Source organism: Echinops telfairi, unplaced genomic scaffold (assembly GCF_000313985.2).
Source record: "Echinops telfairi isolate 266 unplaced genomic scaffold, ASM31398v2 ScPeMD7_5868;HRSCAF=6743_0, whole genome shotgun sequence".
NCBI classification, from domain to species: Eukaryota; Metazoa; Chordata; class Mammalia; order Afrosoricida; family Tenrecidae; genus Echinops; species Echinops telfairi.
The window spans coordinates 8841160-8847768 of record NW_022109767.1 but is presented as its reverse complement, the minus strand read 5'-3'; the positions used below and the strand labels follow the sequence as shown (position 1 = coordinate 8847768).

The 6609-nt window shown below is 43.0% G+C and overlaps 1 long non-coding RNA gene across 1 annotated transcript; it reads left to right on the top strand.

Annotated features, from left to right (window-relative positions):
- The first annotated feature begins 40 nt into the window (after positions 1–40).
- LOC123522342 lies at positions 41–1463 on the top strand. The gene is made up of 2 exons (XR_006680612.1): positions 41–101; positions 587–1463. It is a non-coding gene; the product is annotated as an uncharacterized LOC123522342 (long non-coding RNA).
- Positions 1464–6609: the final 5146 nt, after the last annotated feature.

The window sequence follows — 6609 nt, the reverse complement described above, 5'->3', positions numbered from 1 at the left end:
GCGTGCGCTCACCTCTGCCTCCGGGTGGGGTTGCCGTTGCAGGCCGGCGCGGTGACCAAGCAGGGGGACAGCATTCTGTGCCGCTGAGCCTCGCTGTTCAGGTGAGCGCCCTTTCCCGGGCTCGAGCGGCCGGCGGCGGCGTCCGTCGGTCCCCTGCACGTCTGCGGGCCAACTTAACGAGGGGGCGGGACACCCCTCCCCGCCTTCTGCCGTTCGCTGTCGTAACGCCGGGTCCTCCGGAAAGGGAGGCGAACCAGCCGGTGTCCCCGACGCCCCCGTGCCTTTCCGGGTGGCCGGTCCGCCGGCACCCCTCCCCGAGGAAGGGCGCACGCGGGGGCGTGGGAACCGCCCGCGGTCAGCCCGCGCGGCCCGAGACCGACGAGGGGCGGGCATGCGGGTCGGACGCGCGCTGGGTCTGGGCCCGGCTTCCCCTGCAGGGACCCGCTGGGCGCCGGCGGGGGCCGGGGTGTTGTCGGCCGGGTTTGTTTGGGGTTGTTGATCAAGCGTGTCTTAAGTTGGGTCGGCGGCGCCAGTGAGTCTGCGGCGGGAAGGATCACACACCCCCTCTTTCATTCCTCTTCCACAGGTGTGCGGCCGCCTGCGCCCCAGCCAGCGGCTCTAGCAGGGAGGGGACGAGCCGAAGGTAGAGGCCCAGCCCGTGGAGGAAAGGAGAAACCCGCAGCAAACCCTAGGATGTCCTTGTCATTCGTTCGTCATGCCCAGAGGGAGAGAGGAGAGAAAAGCCCCAACTTTCACACGCCCCCCCCTTTTTTTGCACGTTCTTATACGCCTCTTCTTTTGATAGCCGCTGTGAATTGTACATTCCTGTGTTGTTGTGGTTTTTGTTTTTGTTTTTGGAGGTGCAGTTAAACTTTTAAGCGCGACGGGGACTGATAAACTTCGAAGACCAAGAGCAAATGCGACTTTTAGAAGGCGACCTTTTGTGACCAAGGAGCTCAGTTTTTGTTTGGAAGCTTTACTAATAAGCCAGCGCATTGTAGATATTTTTTTCTTCTTCTGACATCTATTGTTTAAAATAGATGATTATAATGGGGCAGGAAACTTTGTTTTTCCCTGCAAGAATGTTACATATTGTATAGCTAAACTGAGTGACATTTCACGCCCTGTATATATAGAGAGATGTTCTATAAGTGTGAGAGAAGTATATGCTTTAATAGACTACTGTAATTATAAAATATTTTTAATTAAATATTTTTTGTAAATAATATATGTGTGATTTGGTTTTTAATTTTACGGGAAGATTTCTTTTGGAAAGGATTGTTTGTTTCTTTCCCAGCTCCATTGCAGAGTGCTGGAGGTCTTGACTGTCTTCTCTGTTGGCCTCGTTTCCGATTTGTTCTTGTTTTACCAGTGCTGTAGAATTGGAAGTAACAGCCCTAGCTAGTGGACCTGCATGACTGTATGAGATGTTTAATCACGAAATAAACTTGTTCCGAGTCCTTCCAAATGTGTTTTCTTTAACCGAGACGGAAAGCTTTGTATCTGAAGTATATGTGTTGGAAATACTCCTGTGTTTAAGTGTACAGGGTTTTATAGTGTACTATATTGAGTGCTTGTTTTTCAGCCGAGGTTAATTGGATTCTGAATGATTTTTGCTTATGGGTTAGGGAAATGCTTGGCTCTTTTAGGAGTTTATGGAATCTGTTTTATCAAAAGTGAAAAAAAAATTGTTTTATCACTTCATTTTTACACAAAAGCTTAATGTCACCAAGTCTCATGTCTGTACAGATTATTTAAATCATAAAGATGAAAAGTGTTCTCTGCTTGCTACCAAAGGACAAACTTTTAAAAGTGAATGCTTAACTGCTTTCCTTCCTCCAAAGAATATTAATAGGCAACCGTGGGAGAAAAAAAAAGGTTCAAAGGCATAATGGCAAGTTCTTCAAGCAGGGATAAAAGGCGATCTCCAAACATAATAGACCAAAAATTCTGATGACTGCATCTAGATTATTTTTTTATGAAAATGATTTTCACTATAGCTATGTTAGTTACTGCTACGCTACTTACTGTTCAATCTCTTGTGATGTGCAACTTCAATGTGTGGCTATTAAAGTAGATTTATCTGTCTTGTACTGTGATTTCTGGTCTCATTTCTTAAATACCCTTCTTGTTTTTCAGACTTTTCTGTACTCTTTAAGGCCGGTAATATTTTCTGTGTTGAGATTGGACTATCTGGGCTTCTGAGCATTATGCAGTATGTGATTGGTACTTTGTGCACCAGGTAGATGGAATTTTAAGAGTGAGAGAATTAAGTAGGATTTAATTGGGTGCTTTGTAAATAGTCAACTATGTAGGTAACATGATCTGTTTGATATTAAAAAGAAAGGGATTTGTTTCAGATTATATGAGAATGAAAGTATTACAGACCCCAGGGAGTTTTTTGGAGACTAAAGTCAAATATTTATAGGAATATGAAATCTCATGGTCCATAGTAGCTGAGTAGCTCAACAGACCTGAATCCAGTCAATACTGGTAGTTTCAAATAAATCAATAGCTTTAAGAATCTGTCCCATTTCCAGAGTGCTAGCCCCTCTGCTCTGGGGTTTTACCGGTCTTGAAGATTGGATGTACTTAATGTTGAGTCACAGAAAGTCCACGAACTTGTTTAGAATGGAGTTTATTTGGTATTACTCATTTTCTCGCACATCAAAAGGAAAACACTGGAACACTGCTGGAATTCTCAATCCGAAGAATTTGAACAGTTGCGTTCTTTGCTATTAAAAGTGGGCAATTCCTTTTCTTTCCAAGTTTCATTGCAATAGCAAGCATGTCACATGCGTGCTGTGGGTGCCAGTCCCGCATCAGTCATTCCTGACTGCTGAACCCTACCCAAGGCCCTGGACGCACTTGAAAACTTAGGCTGGCAGATTATGCACCTTGAAATAAGCAGATAAATGGGGTTTTTTTTAGAAGATAAACGTGGCACCTTGGCTATATTTATACTCTGGGCGCGAAAAGCCGCTGAAAGGGAAGAAATGCGTTCGAGATACTCCTTTGCTCAGAGCTGCCATCTTCCCCTTGGTCCGCTCAAGCAGCATCGGAGGTCTCTAAAAAAGCGCTAAGCCCACTGTTTATAAGATGAAGAAAAGAAGTATATGCAATTGTACATGATACTACAGTCTATTAAAATGCTGCCTGCTTCCTAAACAGGCAACCCGATAACATTTCAAGCAACCTATCTAGTTAGTTCTAAATTTATTCAGGTCATTATTTAACAGGAAAATAATCCTGAGTTTGCCCAGTTTGTGTACTTAACATTGTAAAAGCACAGCCCAAGAATCAATCTTTTAAAACCCTCTAAGGGGGGTGGGGGGGTAAATGTATACTACAAATTGTGGATCTTTCTAATGCTATAGAATCGTCACATTTCAGACACCACTCGTGTTAAACGAAGGGAAAGGAATTTGATATTGGGTAGATTTTACTTGTTTATAATCAAGTTTAATGACATTCGGAGAAAACAGACACCACCCCACCCCCCCAAAAAAAAAGAAAAAAGAAAAATCTCGTATCTGATACCGCTAACAATACATCTTCACCAAGCAAAAAAGTTTCCCAAGTTTCTGGTTTCTAATTGACTTATATGGAGTTACGCAATTTTTCATAATCAGCAATGGGTCTCCTGATTGAATTATTTAAAATGTTGCTTACCACGTGATGAAAAATGTGGCTTACATGTGGTAATAGGATAATTTTTTTTAAATGCAGTTGAATGCGAGAGAAATTTTCTGGTCTTCAGACTGCTAAAACAGGATGGAATTATGCTCAGGAAAACGGCAAGGACGAGACGGGGGAAACCACACACACGTACACTGCAAATGTATAATGCAGACAAATCATTTCAAAGTAGTATAGAGTCAAATGTAACTAGCGCTACTCTCTACCTGATGTATTTTAATATATATATTATTATAATAGATATATATTAATCAGCCAAATAGCTCTTGAGTTTCCATAGAGGCAAACACCAAGCCTTCAAGGCTGTTGAGGAAAGAAATCTTTTGCTGCTTTGCAAGCCCAGGTAATTAATTTATCTGCCTGAGAATGAATCTTCATCGGGACTGCCCTCCGTAGGTATTCTTCAAACCCAAGTGATTTCTGTCCATTATAACCAATGTCGCGCTGCAAAAACATCCATTATATTAAGTAGAATGATTCACCCCCAAAGATTTGAGCATTGTGCTTTGACTTAACAGTTTCATCCTGATTTCTGGTACACCAGTGCTTTAAACAAAAAAGACATTGTTGCAGGGGAGACAAACTAGTCACAAACACTACTAGCACATACTGTCAAATTGTGGATGAGTTCTTTTTAAAGTGCATTTTCTGTTCAAATGCCTCCTTAAACCTTACTAATGATTCTCTGGCTTGTTCTAAAAAGTTTTGCATAAGTGCTAACACTTTAGGTCTGAGCACTTTGCTAAATGTTTTCTACACTCACTGCCATTGAATCAAGGCTGGTGTGAGTTCCAGCATTCCTAAGTTGCCACAGCAAATTCACACATGGAGTTATGCAAAGAGCTCTGGGAAAGCGGAAGTTCCTTTGAAAAACCCCTCTGCTCTGAGTCCATAAAAGAGTCAACAGGCCAACCTGGGGGGAGGGGGAGGGGCAGTGGGGGAAAGCGAGGAACAGAATGTGCCAACAGTGTCTCCGACTGCCATGTGAATTCGGGGGAAATTGAACTTAAAATGTTTAAATAAGGAGATCCAAAACAAGTCCTCTCTGTGAGTCCACCCCAGTACGAAATCTCATGTGTTAGAAAATAATTTTTCTAAGTTTTTTACCTAAGTACTGGGAAACTATTCAAATTCTTGATGACATAAGACACAGGTACTTGCTTCTAATGACTGTTTTTTACTTCCTTATGGGAGAACATAATGCTGCAGGTTCTGCATGCTTAGCACATTGAAACATTTTATTTTGTCTTTTCATCCAAAGTTAATTTCCAAAGTGTCACAGGCCTACAGTTCTTCATGAGCATTCATGTGTCTCAGGCTGTCTCTTAAATATTTATGTACATGTTGTCTTAAATATGTACTGTTACCTTGGGAAGCTTCAGCAGTCAATTAAGCTTAAAGCCTGTGTGTGTGTGTGTGTGTGTATGTGTGTGTGTTTCTGCATCTGTGTCTGTGTGTACTTATTTAGCTACAAAGAATCAGCCAACATACAAATGGCCAAAATGTCTTTCAAAAGGATCTTCACTCTAACAAATAAATTAGACATAATATTCTTCCAACTTTTTATCTGGGCTTTTTCTTATAATTCCTAACATTTGAGACTTATATAAGGATATAGAACCCCCCCATCCCTATCTTTCGGGGCTGCCAAGATGGCACAGAGGGTTAGGCATTGGGCTACTAACCACACAGCTGGCAGTTCAAACCCACCAGGCACTTTTTGGGTGAAAGATGAGACTGTCAAAGACTTGGAAACCCTTGAGAAGGTTTTGAGTCAGACTCGATGGCCATGCGGATGCATTTGGTCTGTTGGGTATCAGCCATTTGACTGCTAACTGAAAAGTTGGCAATTTGAGACCAGCAGTGGCTCTGTGCGATAATGGGCCTGGCCATCTTCTGCTATAGAGAGTCCAGCCTAGAAAACCCAATGGGGCAGTTCTACTCTGCCATATGGGGTTGGTGTGTGACAGCACACAACAGCAAGAGCGACACTAGCATGAGGCAATACAGAAGCAAAGGAGAGTTCACTCAAGCATCACGACCATCGTACCCTGGAATGCGTTGTGATCTCACAGGGAATTTCAAGTAAAAAGGCAAGGTGCAAAGAGGGAGGTACTTGAATGTCAAAAACTCAGAGGGAACCAGGGAAACAATCATAAACTGGTCACCATCAGGTTTGCACCTTCCGTTGGCAATAATTCTTGGAAAGACTTTTCATACATGTTGAGCCTGAATCTGTGACTGCTGTCAAAACAAACTAGACTCATAGCATGTCCTGCATTGCCTACCCAGGATCTGGACGAATATTTGTTGAACCAAATCAAGGATGTCCCCTTAATGCAGTTTCTTCCCAGTCTCTTCTCGTTACTCCTCCTTTCCCCATTTAATCTTGGCTGAATTGTAATTAAGCTTCAGACGAGTACATCTGCCTTCAGGTCCTCTCAACCTTGAAAAGCAGCCGATCGGAAACAGGCTTTTATGATCTCTCCCAAACCTGCTCCTCTGGCTGGACCCCTATCTTGACGAAGAGCACCTGTCATCAGCAATGTTCTCAAAAAGAACCCACTGGAAATTTGCTTGATTCCTTCTTGCTCTATCATACCCAATTAAACCTTAAAAAACAAAATGCACAAACAAAGTCCCTTCTAACTCACAATGACCCTACAGGCCAGAGTAGAACTACTCCACAGGGCTCTGAAGACTAAATCTTCCCAGAAGCAGAATGCCACATCTGTCTCCCATGGGACAAAGAGTTGCCAATGATCTTGAACTGCCAACCTTCTGCATAGCAGTCAAGCATTTAACCATGGAGCCATCAGTGCTAGGCACAAAAATTCCTACTGAGGTTCTCCCAAATCCTTCCCAGCCTCCCAGCTTCACGGCTATGCTATCAGCTATGTCTTCCTCATG